At 39.7% G+C, this 26,531-nt stretch overlaps 1 protein-coding gene and 1 long non-coding RNA gene across 8 annotated transcripts in view; one reads left to right on the top strand and one right to left on the bottom strand.

The window, feature by feature from the left end:
• Positions 1–22,445, bottom strand: part of LOC140911737 (uncharacterized) — a 51,360-nt gene extending 28,915 nt beyond the window's left edge. The window contains exon 1 of the long non-coding RNA XR_012159115.2: positions 22,338–22,445. This is a non-coding gene — a long non-coding RNA (uncharacterized LOC140911737). The remainder of the gene's footprint in view (positions 1–22,337) is intronic.
• FREM1 (FRAS1 related extracellular matrix 1) overlaps positions 13,715–26,531 on the top strand; it is a 103,508-nt gene continuing 90,691 nt past the window's right edge. For all 7 annotated transcript variants that reach the window (XM_073345426.2, XM_073345429.2, XM_073345428.2 and 4 more), the window contains exon 1: positions 13,715–14,085. The gene's annotated coding sequence lies outside the window, so the exon portion shown is untranslated. The remainder of the gene's footprint in view (positions 14,086–26,531) is intronic.

Raw genomic sequence — 26,531 nt, 5'->3', positions numbered from 1 at the left:
GCGGGATTAAAGTTTTTGAGTTATAGCAGCCTATATTGACTTTTGTGGGATAAATGATCACTTTCTTCATAAACTCTCCAGGCACAAGTCCACTACGCATACTTTGTTAATGAAGAGGAACTCAATTAGTTTGGTGTTCTGTGTGAAACCATGGGAAGGGGATTTATCAGAGTCCTTAAAAGAATCCCAGTAGCAGAACAGATTACAGGATGTTAGAAATGCTTCTGTAGCATTCTGTATTGGATGCCCCCAAAATTGCCAAAGATAAAATATCTTATCCTCTGATATTTGTGGGCACTGTAACAAAGAAAGCCGGAATACTGCCACATATGCTGTGGGTTTGGGTGGGCCTGGCTAGCAAGAGGAGCGCACAAGAGTTAAAGCAGTGCTTGGCTTCAGCAGCCGAACCTCGGCCAGAAATTCAATCCTATGTGATTGACCTGTGAAGCTGGGTTTAACTCTGCCACAAGACTTTAGTTCTTAAGGGCTGCAATGGTCACCCAGTGCCTGATTTTACAAAAATGGAAGAGTCGCTTTACGGTGAGAATAAAGCAGTGGTAATCGGACTTGTCTAAGTTAGCAGCCAAAGAAAGAGCTTATCGCCATAGAGAGCAATTCTATGAATTCAAAAAAATTTGGATCCAGTCTCTAGATACAGTTGGATTAAAAAAAAAAAAAAAAAAGTCGTGATGACTCAAAGAATGCCAGACCTCCATACTACATAACCTCTCTTCTTTTCCCAGAGGATGAGAGAGGGATGAGAAATCATCACTGTCCACACTCCTTCCCCTCCTCCCCCTTTTGGTAGCAGGACCAGAATGGGAAGAAACTAGTGGTCTAATCCCTCCTTTTAACAACTTGCAGGGTCTTTATTGCTTCCTCACAAATGGTAAGGATAGACCTATTACGCAGCATTGTTTGGCTCCAAAAGAAGTCCCTCCCAGTTCCCGTCAGGCAGAAGAATGGCAGCTATAGTTCAGTTTATTTTTTTTTAAGTGAAACATTTTGAAGACTTGCTTCAATGTTTAGGTGAAATTATAAAACTAACTGTGCATCCTGGTGGAAAACTAACCAACATGTGGTACAAGGCCTTGGGAGACCAAGAGCAAAAGGAAAGAGGAAAATCCTCATGCACTCCAGGGAGCAAGCTGTGTCTTTTTGTACCATCAGGTCCTGCCCTGACATTTTGGAGCCCTCAAATCATTGGTGGGCTTGCAGGCGTTCCTTTAAATCTCTTTCATCCAGTATGGCCTGCTTTGAGTAGGAGCAGCTTTGGCTCTGTCCCCTTACTTACTGATCGGTATAGCTAAGCTCACTAATCACATGGCAGGGAGTCAGATGTGCTTTGGAAAGGGGTGAAGTAACTTACTCCCCATCAAAGTAAGAATCACAATTCCATTCCAGAGCTCTTCTGGTGTGGTGCAGCTATGTACCGCCCCTAACTCTGGGTTTAGTTGAATGGCTTAAGCTAGTCCTTAGGTAGTAAGACATGGCATGGATTAAGGCACCAAAAGCTTCCCCCCTCCAGGCCCTTTGTAAAATATCTCTTTAGAGAAGAAAATATCCTTAGCAACATAGGAAGGAAAAATTGTGGGGGGGCAGGGAGGAGGGATAAGTTTGGTGCATTTCATGTTCAGCAGGTTCCCTTTGGATTGCAGGGTAGCTTTGTAGTTTTGCTGGGGAAATCTTAAGTGTATCTGAAATTCATCGTGTTTTTTGGTACAGTACAATTTTCTGACTTTTTAGTATTTGAATATATATTGACTAAAAGGAGAAATGGGGGGAGGGGCTTATTGCACATTCTTTGAAGATCAAATTTTATGTTTACCAGTTTGATTTGGAATTTCACCCTTATAAAAGCGTGTACTGTCTAACCCATAGCCATGGAAACCACACATTCTATAATCCTCCCTTTAAATACACTCAAGCCAAATGCTTTAATCTTCCCATAGATATTGACGTTTAGTGTTGAAAGATCACTGACATAACAACATTTCTTGTGATTGAAAAAATGATAACCTTGATCCCTAATAGGCCCACCATTATGTTTAAACTGCACATTTGCAGAAGACTGCATCTTGTAAGGCAACCAAATGTTTATAGTTCTCTCTGAATTGATAAGGCCTTCAGGCAATGGAGCTTTACATGCATGTTTGAGTTAAAGATAAGGTATTATTTAGAAGTTATTTTAATTATCTTTTGAGCTATTAAAGCTGTTTACAGCTATAGTCTGCAGTGAGTATGTTGGGAAACATTTGCAAGCTTACTGCACTTCTCTTGCATACTACGCTGGTATTCCTGCATCTCTGCACATTTTCCTTTGACAATAAAACAAAACAGTTAGTTTGGTCTTTAAAATGGTTTTGCAGAGCTTTGATGTGTAGTGGTGACAGGAGCACCTCCATACAATGAACAAAGCAAGTACATAGATAGAACTTTAGTATTCAGAAGCCTTAACCAGGATCAAGGTCTCTGTGTGGCAAGTGTTGTACAAACCCATAATAAAATACGGTCCCTGCCCCAAAGAGCCTACAATTCCCAACTACTGTGGGGAAGCTCCTCAGATGGTGTGATTTGTCATAGCTCCATTGATTTCAGTTCAAGTACATTTAATGGAGCTATGACAATTTATAGCAGCTGAGGCTGTACAAAGCGTGCAAATGGAGGAGTAAAAAGATGCGATGTAGATGCAAATTGGTCAGGGTGACTACAATTTCACATTTGGTTAATCCCAAAGACACTAGTGTTTTTATTTAAGTGATGTTATATATGTGCAAGTCCTAGTTAATTTTTCTAAAATGATTTTGAACCTTGTCTTTATTTCTCACATCTTACAGCACGGAAACTTTATGGTTTAGACGTGATTTATTCACCTAAATGTACTTTCTTCGTATTTTACAACTATTCTACCTTCCTCCTTTTAAATTAATAGCGATAGTGTAAAGTTCCTAAAGTTTTATCAGCTTGCTGGCTGGCTGCTTGGTTTTACACATTGTGTGGGCATATTGGTGAAGATGGTTTGTTCCTTAGGAAGCAGCTGGTCTTTACTGAAAAGTCAACCTTAATTTAAAAAAAACTTTTTTTTCCCTATTCAGGCTTATGTTTTAAAACTTTCTGTACTCACCTTTTCTGAAATCGGGCCCTACAGGAATGATCCTGGGCTTTTTTTGTTCAAGGTTATCTGATCTGATGGCCTTTGGTAGAGTGATCACAGAGAGAGACCAAGAACAACTTATTTTAAAGATGCTGGAGAGGAGTCGAGCCAAAGATTGTGAACATAGTTGTGGGCAAATAAGTGTGGAACAATGATTCTTCCCACTATTTTCAGGTTTCCAAAACTGGATGAGTTTTTGGAATATTTCACTTTTTCCTCTAACTTTTAACAGTAAGTAATTTTTGACCTCTTTTTCCATCCCTTATTAAGTATTTTCAAAAAGGGACCAGTACTACACAAGTTGCAGTCTCTTTTCTTCTTTTGCTCTGGTCATTTCACACCTCTCTCTAATTATTTCATTGCCTCCTGCCTCTTACTGCATCAAATTCATGATTTTTGTATGCACTTTCAAGGGCCAGTTTAAGTCTAAATTGTCAACTCTAATAAGCACCCAGCATGGCTCAATAGGGGATTACAAAATGACTTTTGCACTCCTTTAATCCAGCTGTAGGCCAGACCAGTCCCCCAGTATAAGTTAGAGCAGCCAAAAGTTATGTCTGCTGTCAACAGCCTTGTGATAGGACAGTCAGGCATAGGAAAGCCTTGGCCTTTTCCTTTTCCTCTAGCCATGCAGTCCTTTATGCCAAAAGCAGGCAAGAAAGAGGGGCAGGAGACTCTCTTCCAAAGAGTCTTCATACATGCAGGAAGCACAAGAACAGGTACCAATCACCTCTTATATTTAAAGTTACATCATGATGATTAAACACCCAAACTCCCCTTTTTTTCTTTACAGAGGAGTTTCCATGTGAGAAGACTGGCCAGGCACCAGTATTTCCCTTTCCTGCAGAGACATTACCCATTCATGACATTCTGATTCTGTGAGGTACTTGAAAATAGACAAAACACGAGGCCAGCTCTTGGCCTGGACTGCACTCCCTTAGCCCCACTCTTGCAGTGCACTAGGACTGTGAAACTGCCCTAAGCAAGCAGCTGGGGAACCCTGAGCTGGCATACAGCCCCTCTCAAGCCCCCAGTAGAAGGGGTATGGCTGTAACACTCTGTTTTGGTGATTTCCCCGCTGGCATGACCTTTCAGGGATCACTGAACAGGATGGTATAATTTAGAGCCCAAAGGGTGCTCTAAATTAAGTCAGAGCAAAGTAGCCCCAGCAGCCCTAGGGACTGTGGGCGTGCAGCTTTTTAAAACTCCCTTTACTTCTCAGCCAAATCAAGTGAAGCTCTGTACAGCTGAGGGTCTAGCCCAAGATCTATTAGTAATTTCAGAATTATAGACGGGATTAAAAATAACGGCCTGGCAGCAAGATATAGATATTTCATTTGATTGAAGTCAGCCAGTCATTTTATAAGGTGAAGAAACATTTACTTGCCCCAATCTATATAAATCTTTTTTGTCAAAAAGATGTGTTCAGACACCCTTCCCATTTCTACTCTGCACAAGCAGGTTTGGTTTTGTTTTGTTTGTTTTTTGCATCTGCTTACTGTCAAGGGAATGCTTTTATGGAACTCTTGCCAGGAGATCAAGAATGAACCTTGATGCTTCAACATGCCATTCTTAACCTCAAATTAGTCGCATTGTTAAAAATAGTGACTTATTTTTTTTTTTTATAATGTGACTGTTGATGTACAAGGAGTGTGTCTTCCAGTAGAAAAGCTTTGGAGGAGAGACTGTATTTGATCTCCTCAAAGAGTGTGTTTTCTTTAAACCTTTTGGGAGGATAAATTATGAATAATATAAATTTATGGATAACAGCAATCCATATTTTCAGTCCGCAGGCCAGATCTTCAGCTGCAATGAATTGGCATTACTCCATTGACTTCAATAGAGTTATACTGCTTTACAGCTGCTGAGGATCTGGCCAGTAATTGTTTCCTGTATTTCTTTTCCTGATCTTACATATATTTTTTTAGAAGATTAAAATATATTAAATAAGACTTTGGAAGAGAAATTTTCTAAGAAAAAATATAAATCGACTCTGAATATGGACATTGGCATTGGATAAAGAGACATATTTGGTTTTCTGTGCAGGGGAACAGTTATAACTAAGTCCACAACATGCTTAGTTAAAGCAATTGTCATGGATACTGTGACTCACTGGTGCATGTTTATAGTACTAAAACAACAAATCAACAACAGAAAGTGCTGAAGGATTTAAAGTTCTAAGTGAGGGCTTGATTCTGCCATCCTTAATTTCCTATTGCTTGAGTAAGCGAGGAGCCACACTGAAATAAATGGATCATTCTCCAGAGAATCCAAAGTTGAAGTCATTCTAATGAGATCTGGAACATGTAGTTTTGGCTACTAGAAGTCAATGCTCAAGTCATTTGTGCCAGAGGACTAGTGTCCTAGAAAAACAAAGGGAATGAATGGTCTCTTACCCAAGTCACATAGCATCTAAAACATAACAAAATACACAGTATTGTGGGTCTTCCAGAGACCAGATATTCATTGTAAACTTGGCCATATCATTGACTTACATTGATATTGATCCAATCTTCCCTCTTCCTGTTGATTTAGGAGAAAGCATAGTTGTGTAGGGTTGCCTGGTGCATAATTACAGACCAGTTTTTGCAGTAGCAAATACTGTGTCCTCGTTTAACCCTGCACCACTTACTGTAAGGATGAGTTCTCTGCAGGCTAATGTTAATTGTGACCATATTTGTGGAATCATTCTATTGTATTCCTCTGTTTCCTGACAAAAAATAGAAACCATGTGCTTTTCCTCTCCATCTACTATGCTCGTCTTCCATTCGGTAAAATCCTCCCAGACTCACAAAGTGAATGTTATACTTCATACAACATCTATTTATATATTGTTTTTTCACATTAATGTTGTTATAGTTAAGTGTAAAGAGCTGTAATGTTAGTCAGCCATGATTGTGGTGAGGTGAAGGATCCATGCAAATATAGAGTTCTATATAGCATGTTTTCCTTTCCACACCATAACAGCTAATGCTGCTGACTTGTGCAGAAGAGAGTTGGGGACCTCCTGCACCATCCCAATAGTGTTACATATCCCTGGTCTATAAGCACAAGAACTACAATCACACAATTAGGAACAATTTACCAAGGGTCATGGTGCATTCTCCATCACTGGCAAGTTTTTAAATTAAAATTTGATGTGGTGTGTGTGGGTGGAGGTGGTGTTGTTGGTGGGTTTTTTTGTTTTTGTTTTTAAATAAGTTATGCTCTAGTTCAAAAGGAATTATTTGGAGAACAGTCTATGTTCTGTGTTATACAGGAGGTCAGTCTAGATGATCACAATAGTCCCTTCTGGCCTTCAAATCTATGAATAACTAATAAATCCCTTATTTCTGTTGCAACCAACTGCCTTCCTTTGCTCCTGCCTGCAACACCGTGCCGTTCTGTCATTAGAGGATACAGTGATACACTGGTCTCTTGAGCAGCCGCATATTACTTGCATCAGATATAAAAGCAAGGTGGTGACAATCTCCTGTGTGAAAATTTTCTCTATAGTAATGTAACAAAATTCTAGGTATTTATATTCTTGATAGATGGTGTGATATAGCCTGGTTATTCCTTATGGACTTTGTAGAGCTGGGTGAATTATTTTCAGTGAATGATTTATTTGACAAATCTTCTTCTGTATGTGAATTCTTCATAGGCAGGCTTTGATATTTATTATTTTGTTAAGTGACAAGTGGGTAACAAATATATTAATTCTGTTGATTGCTCTTAAACTATCCACTTCAACTATTATATTGAGTATTCACCATTAGTACTGTGCAATTAGCCAGTGCAGTCACTCCCTAATTAGATGACTCCAAAAGATATGCACGTCTTTCAAGGAGACTAGGTGAATCTTCCCATCATGACTTTCAAGGAGACTAGGTGAATCTTCCCATCATGACTTCTTATGTGAGTTAGCATTTACCACACATTCTAGTGAACAAATATTTGCTCATTGGAATGAAGGCGAGTAGAAAATGGCGCTTTTGAATACCAACAAAACAAGGTTTTGGTTTTTATTCAAAAGAATATTTATAACTTTGTTCTTTTTGCAGTGTTTGCCCTGCTTTAGTAAACGGTGTGGTTTCCTGATCGGCTCACAGTATAAAATTTCTACCTTCTTAGGGTCAACAATAAGCCGCCAAAGAGGATTTCAAAATGACATTCATGCTATGTCCATTGGCAAAAGCAAAAAGATATAGGTTCTCTCTCTCTCCCCCTCCTAGTAACAGAGGTAAGATGTTATTTGCAAGTATAATTTTTAACTTTACAGTGAAGATTTACCAACAACTTTTTTTAGAACTCTTGTTTTAAAAACACCTTTCTTTTGTTTGCTGTAAAAGAAGGCAAAAGCATCTTGCTTTAGTTTTCCCCACTTTAGTTTAACTTCTAGTACTTTTGCAAAAGAACAATTTAACGAACAAAGCTTAGAATCATAGAATCATAGAATATCAGGGTTGGAAGGGACCCCAGAAGGTCATCTAGTCCAACCCCCTGCTCAAAGCAGGACCAATTCCCAGTTAAATCATCCCAGCCAGGGCTTTGTCAAGCCTGACCTTAAAAACCTCTAAGGAAGGAGATTCTACCACCTCCCTAGGTAACTCATTCCAGTGTTTCACCACCCTCTTAGTGAAAAAGTTTTTCCTAATATCCAATCTAAACCTCCCCCACTGCAACTTCTTACTCAGTAAACATAACTAAATCATTTTGCATTTCTCATGGGATTTTGAGATCCAATAACACTTTGCTCTTCTCTTGTATCTGAGGATCTCAAAGCACTTTGCAAATATAGAGCCCCCGTTTGGCAATCAAGCTATGAATGGCTTTGAAACCTATTGTATCTGTAACGTTACCAACTGATTTGGAGAATTGGGACCGTAGTGGGTCAGATTCTGTCCTTAATTATATTGGTGTAAATCCATTGAAGCCAATGAGATTGTACAAGTGAGATGAAGGTAGAATATTGCTCCAATGAATTAAGTTTTTTAGCACACCTGGAAGGTGGGTAAACATCATTGTCCCTATTTGATAGGGAAACTAAGATGCAGAGTGGTTCTGATTTGCCCAAAAAACTTGCACAGAAGTTTGTATAAGACCTGGCACTAGTACCCAGAACTCCTGACTCTAATACTGTGCTTAACTTGAAGACCATCGTTCCTCCCTTGCTTTGCTTTGTGCTAGGAGCTCCAAATATTACCTGTTACCCATTAAAAACAAAGTTCTCATTGAAATCAAAGGAGTTATGCCTGCACAGATTTTGGCTCAAACGCTCTACACAGCAATACTTCCTCTGCTGGTTTGAAACTTGCACTGGGGGTTAAAAATCATCTTGCTAAGATTGATAATTAGCTGTTATCAGTAGCTGTATCACAGGTAACTTCCTTCGTTCCCTAAAGAGTAAAAAAATGCCTTTCTATCACACTAATGGAAATGCACCCTCATTAAAACTCAGTTTAGGTCACAGTTACATGCTTTTCCTGTTTCAGACAACACAGCAAAGTCATGGCTCATAAATTAAGAGGTCAATTGTTTGTCACTGAAGCTGAAAATATATCCTGAAGGTTAGGCACCTGAGAGATCCTTTAAAATGTTGTCAGGTTTCTATGACAGTAGTGCTTTGAAAAGCATGTTTTTTGATACTTATCAAGGAAGAAACTTCAGCAGTTGCCTTGATCACCACTGATTGGAACTCATTAGCTTGGAAACCTTTACCACTGTACTCGAATGCAAGTGGCACATATCAGTGATACTTTTTTTATTGATTCAGAAGAAGTTAAACTCTTCTATTATGCGGTGTAAAGCTCAACAGCACTAACCCACATAGCTCCAGAGGTTCTGTGGTTACGACTCTCCATGGCATAATAGTCAGAATTGGGTTAGTTATTACATGATTATCCCCATTTGACAGCTGGGGAACTGAATCACAGAGAGATTCAGTGATTTGGCCAAGGTGTCACAGGGTATGTCTACATTGCAAAAAAAAAAAAATCTGCACCCCTGAGTGACATTATTATACTGACCTAATGCCCCCCTTAGTCAGCGCTATGTCAGTGAGAGAGCTTCTCCCGCCAACTTAACTACCACCTCTCAGGGAGGTGGATTAACTAGGGAGAGTGTTTTCCTGTTGGTGTAGAGAGTGATGGGAGAGTGTTTTCCTGTTGGTGTAGAGCATCTTCATTAAAGAACTACAATGGTGCAGCTGTAGGCACCGTTTCAAGTGTGCACGTGCCCTTAGTGAAACAAAGGGTGTCCTTTGGGCATTTGTAAGCTTATGGGAAGTATCAAGCATGTGCCTCTAATCTGTGTCGTGAATTCTGCTCTCCAGCACTCAGTATCCTTTGAGGAGGCAGAGGGTACTTGATGTGCAAGAAGCCTGTAACCTTATCTTGTGCTGTGTTGGAAACTTGGCTTTATCGTTCACTTGTTTGGCCATCTCTGAGTGGGGAATGTGAAAACCAGTGGCTTCTTCCTAGCATGCTAGCTTAAGAAACCAAAGAACAGGTTGTATTTTATATAGCTTGCTGGATAATGCCCCAGAAAACCCATTCTAATGTGAAAAGAGAGCAAACTAACCTGCCAATAGATTCACTACAGGTGAAACTATTTTCACCCATGTAAGATCTTAGGAGTCTGGCTTTATATGAAGAGGAGGGACTGGGGAGACAAAATTCACCACCCACGTGGGAGACAGGACACAGTGCGTCAGTGAAATTGCTCCGGTTTCTGGTACTATGATGCAGTAGCACATTCTCACCTTGTTTCATCGTTAAGGGGACCTGTTCTCTTTGACATTAACTCTCATCAAAGTCCTGTCAGGTTTCAGAAATGCCTGGGCCTAATGTTGCAGGGTGCTGTGTGACTTGGAAGTCTGTCAGAGCCGAGGGCACTCAGCAACTTGCTGGATCAGGCACTCTGTCAGCATACCCACCTTCTGCAGGTCCCCACTTAAGTTGACCTGCACCTCTGAAATCCATGGGAGTTTTGCACTTGACTTCAATGGGAGCTGGATCAGTCTCTTAGTCTGCATTGCTGAACTTCATTGCTGAAGTGATGAGGACTGGAATAATCCAGTGCAGACAGGATGGGCCTGGTTTCCTGTGTTTACATAATTATCAGGAAGACCCTGGGTTTTTAGGGATGAAGAAAGTGTGGGCTAGGGAAGGGCAGATCTAATGGATCCATTTAGCTGTGGATCATCTAGTCTTCTCCCACTTCCCACTCACCCTGTAGGCACTGCATAGACTTAAAATATGTTTGTAGTGATGGTCACAGACAGGGCCATCCTTAGGTATAAGCAGCATACGAGGCTCCGTAGGGCACCTGAAAATTTGGGGCACCTCTGGGTCTTAGTGTCCACCCTTCCACCTCTTTCTATCCCTGTTCTGACCTTTCCTGCAGCCTCCCACCACAGCTAGCTGCTGCAGCCTGGTGAGTCTTCCTCCAGAAAATGGTCAGAGAGAGAGTAGTCTGAATTGGTGTATGAGGCCTCGGAGGATCTCACCTCAGCCCATTGAACTCAGTGCTGCCAGCCATGAGTCTGTCCCAAACCCTTGTGAGGGGGCTGGGCATCCACTAGGGGGCTTCCTCTAGCTTCTCCTGCCCAATTCGCCCCACAACCAAGGCCCAACATAGCTGGTAACTCTAGTCCTTAAAAGTGAAAAAGCCTTCCAGACCTATTAGCACAACATTGAAACTGTTAAAGAGCCTTCAAGTGGTAATGAAGCCATTTAACAGGCATTTGGCAACCCCCAGATATATACTGTCAGTTTCTGAATTTACTGACAAAGCCAGTTGTGCATTACTGTACTGTCTCCTCACTGTATTTTCCACTGAATGCATCCGATGAAGTGAGCTGTAGCTCACGAAAGCTTATGCTCAAATAAATTGGTTAGTCTCTAAGGTGCCACTAGTACTCCTTTTCTTTTTACTCAGAACATGTTAGTCTGGAGTTTAAAATATGCTTTAAAAATATGTCATTATTGTGTTGCTGAAGATTATAAAATCACAACTCCAAAAAAATCCTTGCATAGATTTTTAGATGCACAATCTGAGTATTCATCTTTAGCCTCAAATGCTTGGATCTTCAGACATACAGTTTTTTTTAAATAAATCCTTCAAAAGTCCACCCTTATGTAAAATACACATGCGAGCCCAGGCTGCCGTCAGGCACAGGGGGCACCAGTTTAATAATACTGCATAAGGCCCCATAAATCCTAAGGACAGCCCTGGTCACAGAGCAACTTTGATGCCACTTTCAGCCAAAGGAGAAGATCTTTTCTTCTCTGCATCTCTGCAGAACTTGCCGCACACAGCCCTGCTTCTCGGGTCATGTGGATTTTTGTCATTAAAGAACAGCATCTCTCCTTTAATAGAACGTGAAAATTAGTGTATTGTTTGACGCTTCACCTTACAATTGCTTAGGCCATTGTTTAACACTTGAAATTGAAACTCAGAAATAGAATAGTAAAAAAAAATTCTTTATTGTGCATCAGGTGCATTTTTTTCTTTTACAAATAAAATCGAGGGATGAAAACAACTGATCATTATGATGATCGTCGTGTTTAAAGAAAGCATCTGGAAAACACTCTGGCTGTTCACATTTGCACCAGCATTCTAAGTCATGAAGCTAATTATTAACGAGAGCGAGATACCTTGTATATAAGTAGCAGAGTAGGTCTTCCTTCATGTAAACTGATACAGCCCATTCCCTTTACCATTTAGGCAAATATTGAAATGAAAATGGTCCGTGTGTGTACACATGTATATCTACACGATGTACATTCCCCCCTCAATGTTCTGGCATTTGTAAATAAAAGGGATTCAAAACCTCACAGACTACAGTAAGGTGCAAGACCCCAAATTCACATCTGGTGTACACAGGAAGTCTACATTGACTTGAAAGGAATTGCCCCTACTTATGCTGGAGGTGATTTTGGCCAGAGATGATAATGTTACTCCTTAAAAACATACTTGTTAGGAAACTTGCATTTTTGGTCAGCATACCTGTATCGCAGTTCTGTGGATACTAACCAGACCACAGACATGGGCATTGTGCAAAGCAGAGAGACCATCCATCACAATGAATTAGAAGTAAAATATTAGTGAGCAGACATGTTCAGCAGCTGAAGCAAATTAACTGAAACCATTTATAGGACTCATATTCGTTCCAAATTTTACTGCAAAGTGATAAAATCTGAAGGTTTATCCAGTTCTGAAAACCAGGGCATTTTCCCACGAGGACACAAGAATGAAGTTTAAAGTTTAAAAACTTTTTACCTAGCATTTTTCCTAAAACAATTTGAGCAAAAATTGTATCATATTACAATCCACTTGGCAGGGCTTTTACAGTCCCTTTTAATTTTTAACACTATTTTCTTCATCTGTCTCTGAGTTGTGCCTCTTGAGCAACAAGAACATCTGTGGAAGCTTTTCTTTCACAACAGTTTTAGGGTTTTTAATGTTTAGAATATGTTGATCACTTTTGTTGTGTGTATTTAATGTGCTTTTTTACATGGGGGCTAAATTCAGCCTGAAGTAAATGGGGGGCAAATAGATGGTAGTTAGTGGGGTTACAGCAGAGATGAATTTGAACCTCAGCTTGTTTACTGTGAATCCTGGAGCCGTAAGCCTTCTGTTTATCCAAAGCATGGGTGTAGCCAAGGAAATGCATGTGCCCCATATTGTTCTTCTACTGGATTTCAGCTCTGGTTTAGAGGAACACCCTGCACTGTGAACTGAGAGTATTTCAGTCTCCATGCTCTCTTAGTGCTTGGCTTCTCTGCTGAGGCTGACAACATGGTGTCAGCTAATGCTAAATGTGATGGTGGTGGCTTTGTAACAATGAACCCTTATCCACTAGAAACAGGAGTTAGACCACTAAACTCATTTGTCGTGGGGCACCAAAAAGCCATCACATGGCAAGAACTTTTAGTCCTCTCTGACTTGGATGGGATTCTAACTGTAAGCCTAGAGATGAAAGGCTAAGGGAACATTGATCCCAGGCCCTTTAGGCACTAAGCGCCTCAACACCTTGCCAGATTTGGCCCAGTGAGCATATCCTTCTTCCATTTCCTGTAGTTTCATATATGGGCAGTGGAAGGGGAGAGAACCTGAACTCATTACTGATCTTTATTTGATTGTAATTTGGAAGAATATTTGCAACAAACATGTTTTAATTTTAATATTTGGACTGAAACATGAATTTCACTCTCAGCCTGTTGAAATATTTCAACTGGTGGAAAGAATCTAATTTGTAGTAATCTAAACACATTACAATAGTAATGTACTTGATTTTAATTTTACTAGCCATCCTGACATGAGCTGAAGAGCTGACTGGTTATCCTTTTATGGAGGCTATATTCTTATCTGTATTTGAATAAAGACTTTTTCCTTTAGTAGTGGAGAAGGGGTTCGGGTGGAGAGGTTTCTAGAACAGCCATTTGCTATCAAGCTTTAGCACATAACTGATAGTGGAAAAACAAAATAGTCTAACAGAACCGGAGGTGGGGGGAGGGAAATGAGCAGCCAAGAGCTCAGTTTTTAGTTCCAGCAGACTCAGCTAGCAGAAGGGAAAGATCTGGGACTCATTGCCAGAGAAACATTTCTTAGTGTAAACATTTGAAGGCATCTTTAGAATGCCCTTATCATAGGAAGCCCGAAGCTTTTGTACTCTGGAAGTTTTCAAGTCGGCAGCAGCTTGGCAGGCAACTCTGGCAAAGAGACTTTTTAATGTGGATTTTTAGTACAAAGAAAACTAAAACCAAGCTGACCAGAAAGACTGGAATTTCAGCTCTCTCTCTCTCTCTCTCTCTCGCCCCCTCATAGGATTTTTCTCTCTCTTTCTGCAAGCCCTTTAAATCAGAGATTACTGGGTCAGTGACTTCATTATCCCTCTTATACCAGTATCCTCTTGTCTTCAAGCTCCTGAAGAAATATTGCTACCTGTAAGTATGGTTTCTGTGTCCTCCCTCTCCAATTGAATATATTGTTGTATGAATTGAATGCTGTAGCGTTTATGCTAGTAGTATTATTTAGTGCTTTTATTGAATGTTGCAACAAGGCATACAGACAATATTTACGGTATTTGGGATGAAAGATTCATTCTAATTTCATATGGAAAAGAGGCACTAAGTATTACCAGTGGGTTTAACACTACCTTTAAAGATTAGAAGTGAAAGATTCCAAGTGAATCATATTCTCTTAAAATGCAATTTTTTTACTAATTGATATGTATTTCTAAACTGTCTTTATTCTACCACCAGTACACTAATAAAGCATTATAATTTTAAATTTTGTTACTTCCCTCTTTAAACTTAAGGGTTTGAATGTGTTAGTAAGGCCTCTTTGAATTTTCTTGTAAGTGAAACAGAGTAAAAGAGAGAGATGTGGTACCAAAACCCGAATATGCTTTTAATATTAATAGACGGCAGAGTAAAGCCCTTCAGATAGATATATTTGCTTTAGCTGGGAGACTCTGGGTTTTTAAAGCATATTTTAAGGATATATTTTATCTTGCAATAGAAATCTGAGTTAAGTTTTAACATTTTTTTTGTTTGTGTTCAGATAGCTGCCTTCTCTTGACCTGAATTCTATAGACGTTGATTTGTAATATTTTAAGGAAGTGCTTTGCTCTGCTCTTTCTTTGCATAGATACAGAACTAATCTCCAAAACTCAGCTTTCTGGTTGTGTCTTGTTCAGCTTCATTCCGTGTTGTGTTGAGATGCATTAATAAGCCGAACTGTTGCTGCTAATTATACAGTACATCCTGAAAGGAGTATTCAAAAACCTTTTTGGTATTTATGATCTATTCAGTGAGCCAATTAACTGATTCAGTGCTGCATAATCTGCTAGGTACAATGAGCAACATGCGTCTCCAGTGCTACCATGTACCTAGTATGTCCCATATGAAGCACGGGCACTTGACTGTGCTCTTCTGCTGCTGCCACTGTGCTTAAGTAGTGAACGACCTCATGGTCTAAATTCACTTGTCCTCTTTCTTCTCTCTTTTTCTAACAGTGTCCACTAACATCCATTGTAGTTAAGGGTCTGTCCGCATCTCCATTATGATCCTTCCCTAACGTTTTTAAGGGTTTACGATGGGAATGTTTTCACCCAGTACTCCAACGCAGAATAAAAGCCTCGGCTCTAAATTCTTCTTGTGATCTTAAGCAAAACCTTGCTTAGAAGTTAATTGAGTGCTTTGTGATTTAATACCAACTATATGAAAAAATTGGTGGGTGCATGATCTCCACATGAAGACTGTAAAGCTGTTTAATTGCTTCCCTCCCCTGCCTATGCAAAAATAGCAACCCCTCTCTTAAGGATAAACTGTAAAACAAGTAGCTTAGAAACTGATTACTTTCTTTTATGGGGTGAATTTCTGCTGCGATAAGAGAGATATTCTTGATGCTCAGGGAACTTTCCCAGAAAATGAATTCCCCACACTATTATCCCCATTAGCTGTCTATAGTGTATGGAATAACTGAATGCTGATGATATACAGAGTTGTGGAGTCTTGGTTTGGATTTTAATCCTATATCTGAGGCCTTTCAGCTTTGAGACTTTTTTCTACTGCGCGGATTTCTGTTCTATGCAGAAATAGGCAAATAATGCTGCAAAAAGTATCCATGGATATTAATTTATTTTTAAATGAATATGCCTAAGATGTGTTCACTTTCTGCAGTAATTCAAGCGATCCAGTTTAATAGTACACACATTCACGGTAAGTGAATTTTAGCATTTACACCAGATGTGAGCTCATCCAGTGAGGGGAAAAGGAAACATCTGATCTGACCAATCACATCTAAGCAATACATTTAAAATAGTCATTTAAAGTAGTCATGATCAAATGGTCATTATTAGTTGAATAATGAATAAACTAAAGAAATTGTGCCCTGCTTGTGGATATCCCATGAGCAGAAAGAGAAGTTAAATTGTTCACTGAGCATTATTGACTCAGCTCTATTTACCATGATCAGTGATTCTGCAATAGCCTAATTTGCACAAGGATAACCTTCTCTCCTATATATGGTTGTCTGTGGAACCAGATATTGTAGGTAGGTGGTCTGTGCAGAACTGGATGACAGCAGCTCCTTCACAGTTTGTAACATGAGATCCTATGAGTGATTCATCTGCCTTTTATGCACCTAGGTGAAAAACCTGACTAGGAATAATGAAATGTTTTATTTTGTCTATAGCTGCCATTATTGTGATGCCTGCAGCAGTGTTTCAAAGGGCTCTAAAAGCTGGCTTTGAAAATAAACTGCAGCTGTATTCCATCTGATTTTCATATAAAAGTATTCTCCAGCTGCCTAGAGCCATCGTGTGAATACATGAAGTTGGCATAGTGGAGATACACTATGCAAACATCTTGAACAATGAAGAAATTTATTTATTTATTTATCTAAGAGATAGATACATTGCTAAAGAATGATGCATTACACTTTTTTGCTCCAAAATTACCACATTTACCAGCCTGGAATAATTCTGATGAGAGACACCTTCCAAAAAAGATCAGCTTTAGAATGCTTGAGTGTTAACAGTATTGAGTATCCTGTAGGCAGTGTTGTCTAGTGGTTTGACCAGGAAGTGAGCAAACCTGGGCTCTATTCCTGACTTTTCTACTGACTTACTGTGTGACCTTCAAGCAAGTAACTGCTCTGTGCTTCATTTTCCCCCACCCATAGAGTAGGAATAACAACACTTAAGTTTCTTTGCAAGCAATCTGAGGTTCTCAAATGAAAGATGCTGTATACATGCATAATATTGTTGTTAATTGCAAATTCTGATTGACCTACAGAGGTGAATGCATTATTTTAAACAATTATTTAGTGTCTCTCATTAGAATTACTTGCTTGAAGGTCACACAGTAAGCACGGAGCATGATTGTAAAAACCCAGAGTGCCCAGTATCCCTCCCTCTTTCTAAGAATTGCCAGCTTTACACAAAAGGAAGTGAGAGATCACACAAGCTCCAGGATTTCGTAATCCTTTAACATGTTGTAAGGAAGTTCCAGAGTGTCACTTAGTTCTAAAACAGAGAAGCCAGCAAGACCAGTGGAGGAGCTACTTGCTTTTGTCACCAAAAGTGAGGCATGGCCCACTCCTTGATGATGGGAGCCAGAATAAGGCAAAATGAAGATCCTACCCCATTTTTCCCTAGGTTACTCTTTTACCTCTTACAAGAAGACCTATAATTACATACAAGATGTAGCTGGGGAGAGAGTAGTTAGTGGGAGGTTTTAACTGATTTTCAAACTTTCCAAAAAGTTTGGTGTGTGATCGGGAAATGGGCAAAGATTTGCAAAGATTCCTATTTCTCCCAAACTGATTTGCCCATCCCTAAAATAACCATCCACAATAACATTATGCTCCCATTTGAGGGCAGAGGAATTCAGTCAGTGTATAATTCCACAGGGATTAAAAAGGAGGAAGGAAGGATAACGTGGAAAGTAATATTTTACCAGTGACACCAATCAAGTTCTACCAGAAGCTGGAATATATAGTTTCCTTCAGACAGCTGTCAAGAAGATAACGCTATATATTTGTGTATGGTTTTAACGTTAAGGAGCCCTTGATTCCTAATGAATATATGTACCATGGGGGTGTGAATGTTTAGAGAGTGTTGCTTTCTAGATGTGTAATGATTCTGAAAAAACACCCAGGGAACCTGAATAAGAAAAGAGCCCCAGTAAAATGGATTCATCTTTACATTCCCAGCTTCTTGTGGGTAAACTGTTTCTCTGGGGTTAAATAAGAAGAGGACAGAGACCTCCTAGTTACCTTCTTATGTGGAAAATATTTACAGTATTCATGCAGTGCAGTCCTGCAGCTAGAAATTAACTGTAGGGAGTCAAATGTATTAAAATGCAAAAGGAAGAGCTGATTTTAACTGTTGGTCTCTCCAATTATCTTCAGCATAATTGTCTCTTTTTAACACTGCAACCTCTATATCTAAGTTTTAAAACTCTCTAACAGTATGAACAAATAAATGTAACACTTTAAAGAGAAGCAATGCACTAAAAGGAGCTGTGTGGAAGACAAAGTTTTGAAGGGAGGCAGCAATGGGTGTAACAAGCTTGTTAGTCTGTCGGAAACTATGACCTACTTAATCACAATGCCCTTTTAACAATGCACTGTTGACTGTATGGGATGCTGTGTGGGGTTTGTTTTTTTTTTCTTTAAAGAGGGCTGGGTTGTTTAGATAATTTTAAAGTATCTGTTCCTAATTTAGAGAAATCTCATCCCTCTTCATTTTTCTTTCTATGTCTACCTTTTACAAAGTTCCAGGAGCTCTATTTGATGATGAAGAAATGGGGCACTGCTCTCTTAGGAAGAGTCCCATCCAGTCCTTGGAATCTCTCATTGTTGCAGTGGTAGAAATACAGTGCTTTCAGGGCTTGTCTACACAGGGAAAAGCTGGTATAGAATACTTATTGTTCAGTCTCTATTCCATGTTAGATCCCTGTCTGGATGCTCTTATTCTGCTCTTGGTGTGCTTTGAGAGGTTTCAGTTAATCCACTTCCGAAGCGGACTCTGAACTTTTAGTGCAGAATAAAAGTGTCCATACACTTGTGGAATAGCTATTGAGCTTTAAATTCACACATTAGCTCTCTCTCTCTCTCTCCCTGCCCCTCTCCCCACCCCCCCCTCGCACCCCCGCATTCTGTTCTTCAGTTATGTATATATATGCTCTCCAGTATTGACAATGCTGCTTTCTTGATAGAGCTGTCACCCCAGGCCCAGCAGGTTGTGGGTTTGAGTTCAACAATGGGATTTAAGCTCATGTGCTTATGACTGACATTACAGTGCAATAATACAAGGCTCAGCTATGCTTCAAATATGATAAGTCCAAGTGGTCCCCATTGCTGTCTGGTAGAACTTTAAAATTCCTATGATGCTATGTATAACTTAAGTGTTCAGGCCAACGTTTCTTCTCTTGAACAGTCTAATGTCTTAGGCTTGTGTGAACTATTGCTGACTACATAACAGTTGTGGTATTATGTTGAGAACAATCAAGTCTGAAAATTAGTGACATGAGAATTAATGCTGTCTGATGATTTCCCAATAAAAAATAAACTCAGGATGCATTTTTAAACACTCCCCAGTGGAGACGCTTAAAAAAGTTCCCGTTGCTTTAGAAACGCAATTACTATTTGTAGTTGGATGTCCTCAGTCACTGCTAGGATCAGGGAATTCCACAATGAAGCAACCATATCTGTGTTTATCTTAGGGAAAATGGCAAGTTTTTAAGGGCAGCCGCCGTACATCTAACTTTCATTAAACCCATGAAGAGAGTGTGAGAGAGACTTTAATTGAAATGCGTTTGCCTCCCACTAGGACTACACATTATAAAACAAACAAACCCAGGTAAGTATAATAGACTATAACTGGCAATCTGCCTTGGGAGAGGCCCAAAACAGAGCTATTATGGAAAGCAAATTCAGTTTCATCCTCAAATAGTGTAACTTTGTGATGCACAATTGTTGTTCAGGAGACATTTTCATGGCATTATGTTAGGTTATGATATTAAGTAAATTGATTTTTCCACTGAATGCATCCGATGAAGTGAGCTGTAGCTCACGAAAGCTTATGCTCAACTAAATTTGTTAGTCTCTAAGGTGCCACAAGTACTCCTTTTCTTTAAGTAAATTGAGTAATTCAACAAACATAAAACAAGTTAAGTGTGGATGAAACAAGGAATCATTGGCATTTTTGGTGTTGCCTGTCGTCATAACCAGCCTTGTACTGATAAGCTGTAGTGCAAAAAGGGCAGGTCCTTTCTGTGATCTAGCTCAGAGTGGCAGAGGAGGGATATACAAGGAAGACCTGGATATATCTGATTCAGTTTTCTGTCTGAGGGCTATTTTCCCTGACTGAGAAAAAAGATTGCTGTGAAATAATAATTAAAGCATCATGCACCGAAATACTTATTGTCCTTTGATTTTAGCTATGTCAAGTAACATACAGGAGTTACATACACATATAAGGGCTATTTGAAAGGGGGGAAAAAAGAGGGGTATTGTTCTCTTGCATCACAAAATGCAGCGAAAAAGCTATGCTAAGTATCTGGTTTCTGTATGGCCTCTAATCTGTGTTTTGTGGTGAATGGGACTAGAACATTAAACAACAACTGGCCAGAACCGATTTTGTGTTAATTGCATGGTCTAAGGTGACAGCTACATAATTTAGAAGCTCAGAGTTCCTGCCTTTGCCCCTGGCTAAGTTTTAACTAGGCTAATAATCTTTTTTTCTTTCTTAAAGGAATTTTAGAACTTATTTTGTTTTTTAAATTTCTTTGTTTTTTCCAATGTGGTTTTTTCTACTACACATTAATCTTTCTTAACATTGTTCGTTACAAATAAACCAAACCTACTTTCACCCCACACTAGCCACGCCCCTCCCCACTGTCCCTCTCCCTTTAAAAAATACAATTGCTAAGTGAAAACTCCCAGGCACCCAGAGCCACACACAGTGCAGATCTTATGGCCTGATCCAACTCCCACTGATTTCAGTCCTCAGCAATTAAAGTTCTTTTATAGGGTATTCTGTACTGTAATTGGGAGCTATTGGGCCTATTTCTGATGTTATTTATGGTGGTTTTACACCAGTATAAATCCACTGAAGTCAATGGAGTTACTCCTGATTTACATCAGATTAATTGTGATTAGAATCAGGCCTATAGCATGCACAAAGATTACTGTACCATTCACAAGTTCTAAATAAGTCAGATCATGCTGGAATATTTCCTACAGATTCTTTTAAATTGCATATTGGTTATTTAAAGACTGTCTTAAATCCTGCTGTTTGATTGTGGATTTAAGACATTTTTGGGCCAAAGTCTTCCCTCAGAACTGGTGGTCAGCTCCTGTAGTCTTCAGTGAGAGTTGCACAGGTGTATCTGATGAAAAGACTGAGCCTTATTAAGTTTCCATAACACACAAGTTTGGAAGGATACTATGATATTTCAGGTACGCTTTTGTAGTGCCTGGAATGTATATTTCTAGCAAAGCAACACCTGGTTTAAGAATGGCACAAATTTTTAAAAAGGAGCAGACTGTTTCAAAATAATGTTTGTGCTCCTGTTGATGTGAGACAAGGCATCCTGCTTTGAGATGGTTTTATCCACTGATTGCTTGAATGACTTGCAGTAATAATTCCCAGATTTAAATTTGGCCTTATTCTGAATGGAGAATGTCACGCTCAAGGCTCTCACTTTCATATCTTTCATTTTCATGCTTTGGTATAACGGAAAAGGATCCCTTATGTCCTTTCGTTTTGCAGCCACAGTGTAAGTGACGGAAAAAAACAAGGTTATCATTTTTAAAGACTTAAAGAGACAGCATTGAAATGAACAAAATGGCAGGAACATATGGCGTGTATGTGTGCACTGATATAACAGCACTGCCTGTGTAACCCACACACCTTCTAGGTGTGGTGTTGTGTCCCATCTAGTGGCACTGAGGCCATTTAGAGAGAGATATAAAAGGAGTCTGCTCTACAGCCTGAGCTAACAGGCAGCTGGCTTTTAGCTCATGTGGTAGAGGCTCATGCACTAAGCTTCAGAGGCCCCAGGTTCGATCCCCCCCCCCCCCAACGACCGGGGTCTGTTAGTGTTACACCTTCAGGCACAATTGATTAAAACAAGCCTATGACAGACAGTGACAACAGGACAATAGGTCTATCATCCAGCATTTCAAAGAGAAGAAGCTTCCCACGCCATGCCCTTCCACATACTCTGCCCCCCACCCTCCCATAAAAAAAGCCAAATTCTTCACTCATGTTTTCCAGGGGTAATGAGAGAAAACTGCCTAATTCTGATTAACCCTCTTCCTGCACACACACATCCCTTACTATTTGACACAGGGCAACTAGTTCTGCATGAGAGCACATAAGAAAGGCCATACTGGGTCAGACCAAAGGTCCATCTAGCCCAGTATCCTGTCGTCTGACAGTGGCCAATGCCTGGTGCTTCAGAGGGAATGAACAGAACAGATAATCAGCAAGTAATCCATGCCCTATTGCCCATTCCCAGCTTCTGGCATATTTACCTATGTCATTGCCCTGAGTTTATGGAACAGTGTCCAGGAGCACAGAAAATAGATCAGCTCACTCTTAGTCAGAGTCAAGAAATACATGTAAGTATGATGTGGGTGAAAGCAGCATTATGACCCAGACCCTGGAAATGCTTCTTACCTGGATAGACAGTAGGGCTCTTCACTTTTTCAGGCACACAGGCAGCACATAAAGTAAACAACAATGTTCCCAAACAATATCAATTTTTAACTAGTTCTCATCCTGCAGTCACACTGCCCAGACTCTGATTCCATCATGTCTTGCAAGCTAAATAGTGTTGGGTTCTGTTAATAATACTTCAGGGGACACACCTATCAGTTCATCCCTGTATCTGATTGTATCTTGTCTGTGGATTAAAAGAAAAGTTTTCAGTGTGAACCAATGACCCTGTGAGAGAGCTCTGATCTACTGGAGATGCCATCAGTTGGGTCAGATGTAAACCTGAGGGCCTGACCCCTTGCAATCATTGACAAAGTGCTACAGGATAGTTAATGTTCTAGTCAAACCCAAAAATCAGTAGTCATGCTCTTCCTACCTAAACACCCTCTGTGTCTTAAGAAATTGGCATCTTATCTGTAACTGGTCAAAGGTTTAGAAGGTGAGAAGCAGTCCCCGTTCTATGGTAGCTGTGCCTCATTCATTCTGCATTGGCTTGCATAGACGAAAATGTTATGCATCTAATCCACAGTCATTCTGTCTTTTGGCACTCAATGCACAGCTTTAAATGTTGCAGCGTGGCAGCACTCAGGAATTCCACTTCTTGACCTACCTCTCCCACTGCTAATGTCCTCTAGCAAAGAGAGGGTCTGGCGATAGGGAAGACCCCTAACAGTCTCCACTATAGGTATGTTTAGAGACTGGGATGAGGTGTCATTCTAAGGATACCAGGATTACAGCTGATATACTCTAATAATTGGCACTGCAAGATACATGCCAAACTTCAACAACAGGTATCCAGATTCAATTGTTAGTTATATCCATTACCCATCTGTGTAGGGTAATTTAATGCCTAATCCTGCAGCCCCTTACTCAGGTGAGTTATCCCATTAAGGGTTTGAATGACTGGGCTCCTGGGCTGTAATTTCTTAGCTGTGGAGACTTTGTCTCCTTTTATTTTTCCATAAAGCACCATGTATTGCAGAAACAATTCAGATTAGTAAATAAATTGAAATCCAAAAAGATGTCGAGGTGGATTAAGTAGCTGTTTAAATAAACTGCAAGTAAGTACATTTGGAGGGTTTTTTCCTTCAGAACAAGTTACAAATGTACATAGTTATGAACAAAGAGAATATATTTCTATTCATTCCTGAATAATTGCACTTATTAAGGTGATTTATTTTTGTCTTGGGTTGCCCTAGTTTGTATGTGTTAGGAAATGCTGATTTGGAAACACCACGTGTAGGAACTGCAGACGGGAACTCAAGAAGTGAAACAAGTCATCTACAATGCTAGCTGGCTACCCATGATTAAATAAAATGTTATATGGATTTTTTTCTTGAAGAGAAAAGAAAATGTATTTTACAACATATAAACCAATCAGGAACTTGAGTGTGAATCAAAGCACTTTGCCCCACTTGCCATCCTATAATTCAAGATATCCCAGAGCTTTCAAAGGAAATTTTTGTTTCAGCTGCCATCTTGGTGGGTGGTATGACAGTCTTTTGAGGAGTTGTGTCTACCTGCCTCTGCTATGGGTGAAATTACAAGGAAGCTAGTAATGTAGACTGTTGCATCCATGGTTTTAACAGACTAACTTGCTCATTCACTGCGATCATTCGTAAATCTTCACTGTATATATTTACATTCTATAAGTCAGGTGGGCCAGAATACATTACTGCAATGTGCTTTTGGTTTTGGTCTTTCTCAGAGTTAAGTATTAGTTTCACATTTGTAAAATCTGTTGTTTCCAAAGTTTTTGAAGATATTTTTCATGAAACTGTTAATCCTCTAATGATGTAACATGTGAAGAAAACCCTTCTAAGAAAAGGAGGATACTTGATTGATTTGCACTTATTGGGATACAAGGATAGAAAAAAGGTAGAGTCATATGCCAAGTAATTTTCAGTGCCAGTATATAAAAGCTTGACCTTGTCATTCTTAATGGACAGCACAGATGAAATGCAGACTATTTAAAAATACTTTGCAACAACATAAATCAATTTGTTCTCTAATCAGCTCAGCAAATTACTCGCCTTCTTGGAGTCAAATCCGGACCAACTGTGAGTGAGTCCAATTCTGGGGAAGCCAGTGGAGCTGTACTTACACCTGGTCTGAATTTGATGTGGTAATGATTTCTTATAACACCGTTTTTAATCCAGAAAGATGCCAATACACTTTATAAATGAATGCTGTAACAAATCTTTGCCACCTAAATTTTCACAATTATCGTATGTTGGATACCACAATCACTTGGAACTTCACATCAGTGTGGGCGTAGGATCATAGTAGGATCCTCCTACTATGAAAGCACAGAATTCCACCTCTTGAACTAAAGAAGTATTTCCATGAATTGCTAGCTATGACACACAGCTGAGCAGTGTGATTCCGTCCAGTTAAGGACATTAGCTAATTACTGGCAATATACCTACTGCACCACTGATGGGACTCAGCAGGCAAATACTGCAGAGCACACTGGATGCAATGTTTGAAGTACACTAGGAGGAGGAGGCTCATCAGGTCGTTAGCTGTTATCATGGGTCTCATTGTTATGTGGTGAGATGGTGCTGAACCATATTGTGGTGAAGGGACACAGCAGAGAAGAAATATATTTGGAATGTGTTTCAGACAGGTCCGCAGCCAGTCACATATTTGTATACAAGCTTACCTTTGCATCGGTTATGTAGGTGGGTAGGAGCAATCCTTGGTGCTCCCTACCCACATTCTTATTCAGACTTGACCAGGTTGGAGAATTTGTGGGGTTGGAATACAAAATGGGGAAGGGGAAGAAGGACCTGATGCTATATCTTTCCACTTAGAGGATTTTAAGGCACTCCAAAAGATAGATGGGAGTTTGTATAAAATCTGTTTCCTACTGTTCAACAGTCTGTTCTCCAAGAGAGTAGAAGTAGCTGCTGGTGATGTGATTGGTGTCTTTTCTCCAGGGATTTAGCAGGGGGTGACTGCTGATTTATTTAAGTTAGTTTTCAAGCTGGAAAACTTCCCTAAAAAGCAAATCTCATACCTGACAGAGAGAATTTCGAGGAGAGGTGAAGTGTATAAGCAGGTTGTTAGCCAAGAGTGAAAGCTTATGTTCATGGCTGGCACTTTTAACTTCTTCAGTAAATGAAGATGATCAAAGGGCAATGGCTAGGGGCTCAGTGACCAATGCATACAATTATGGGACTAATGAAAAACTCTGACAGGTCACTGTTGCAAGTTTAAAGGACTCTGATTGTACGTTCTTAGTCAGTTCTGTCAGAGTTGGATTTTGCTGAGATAGTCTGACCCATGCATATAATTTGAGACCAAAAGTGAAAGCTTCTAGGGTTTCAAATATATATTAAAACAAACAAACAAAATCCCACCACCCTAGGAAATAGTCAAATGTTTTCTCTGAGTTGAAGTTTAGAGGGCCCAAGTACTTAATCATGTGCTTAAGATTAAGAATGTGAGTAGTTCCATTGAGGTCACATGCTTAAAGCTAGGTACATGCTTAAGTGCCTTGCTGAACTGAGGCCAAAGTGAGTGGTTCAGTCTTGTGGTATTGTAGGAAGTAAATAATGTTTAACAATTTTCTACAACTACTGTTGGCTGCTCAATAAAATATAAAGTCAGACTGATCAGTATTGTAGGGAGCAGTGGGGCCAGTCTACTGGGAAACACTTTAGCAAGGACTTAACTGTTGCCATTAAGGAAGGGAGGCAATGAGAGGTCGGCAGTTCTGGATTTTTATCATTTTGGGGGAAAGACAACTGGTGGCAGTACAACTTTCATTAGTTTGGACATTCTGTGTATATAGGGAGTGAGAGTAAATTTCTCATAGAAACTTAAGGAATGTCTGTCAGAACCTGTAGCTTTCCCATTGTGGAGATGTTTAAGAGCTTATCAGATTTAATTAAAATACAGTCATTCTCTAAACTTGGTGAAACATCTTCGATTAGTTTGGGAAATTTTAAATTCTGCTTTCAGGTGTTAAGGAGATGAGGGTCAACTAAACACCTAGCTAGCTAGGTGGACTTTTTGACATTAGAAAGACTGTTTTTCCTGAGAAGAGTACAGCTGCTTTTTAAAAAGGTCCTTCATTTATAAACATGTCATTCAAAGAACCACAGGCAAAATAAACTTACCGGTACTCAGTTTATCCACCTCAGAAGG

Source organism: Lepidochelys kempii, chromosome 5, assembly GCF_965140285.1.
Source record: "Lepidochelys kempii isolate rLepKem1 chromosome 5, rLepKem1.hap1, whole genome shotgun sequence".
Classification (NCBI taxonomy): Eukaryota; Metazoa; Chordata; order Testudines; family Cheloniidae; genus Lepidochelys; species Lepidochelys kempii.
The sequence above is the reverse complement of the archived record's forward strand: the minus strand, read 5'-3'. Positions and strand labels throughout refer to the sequence as shown.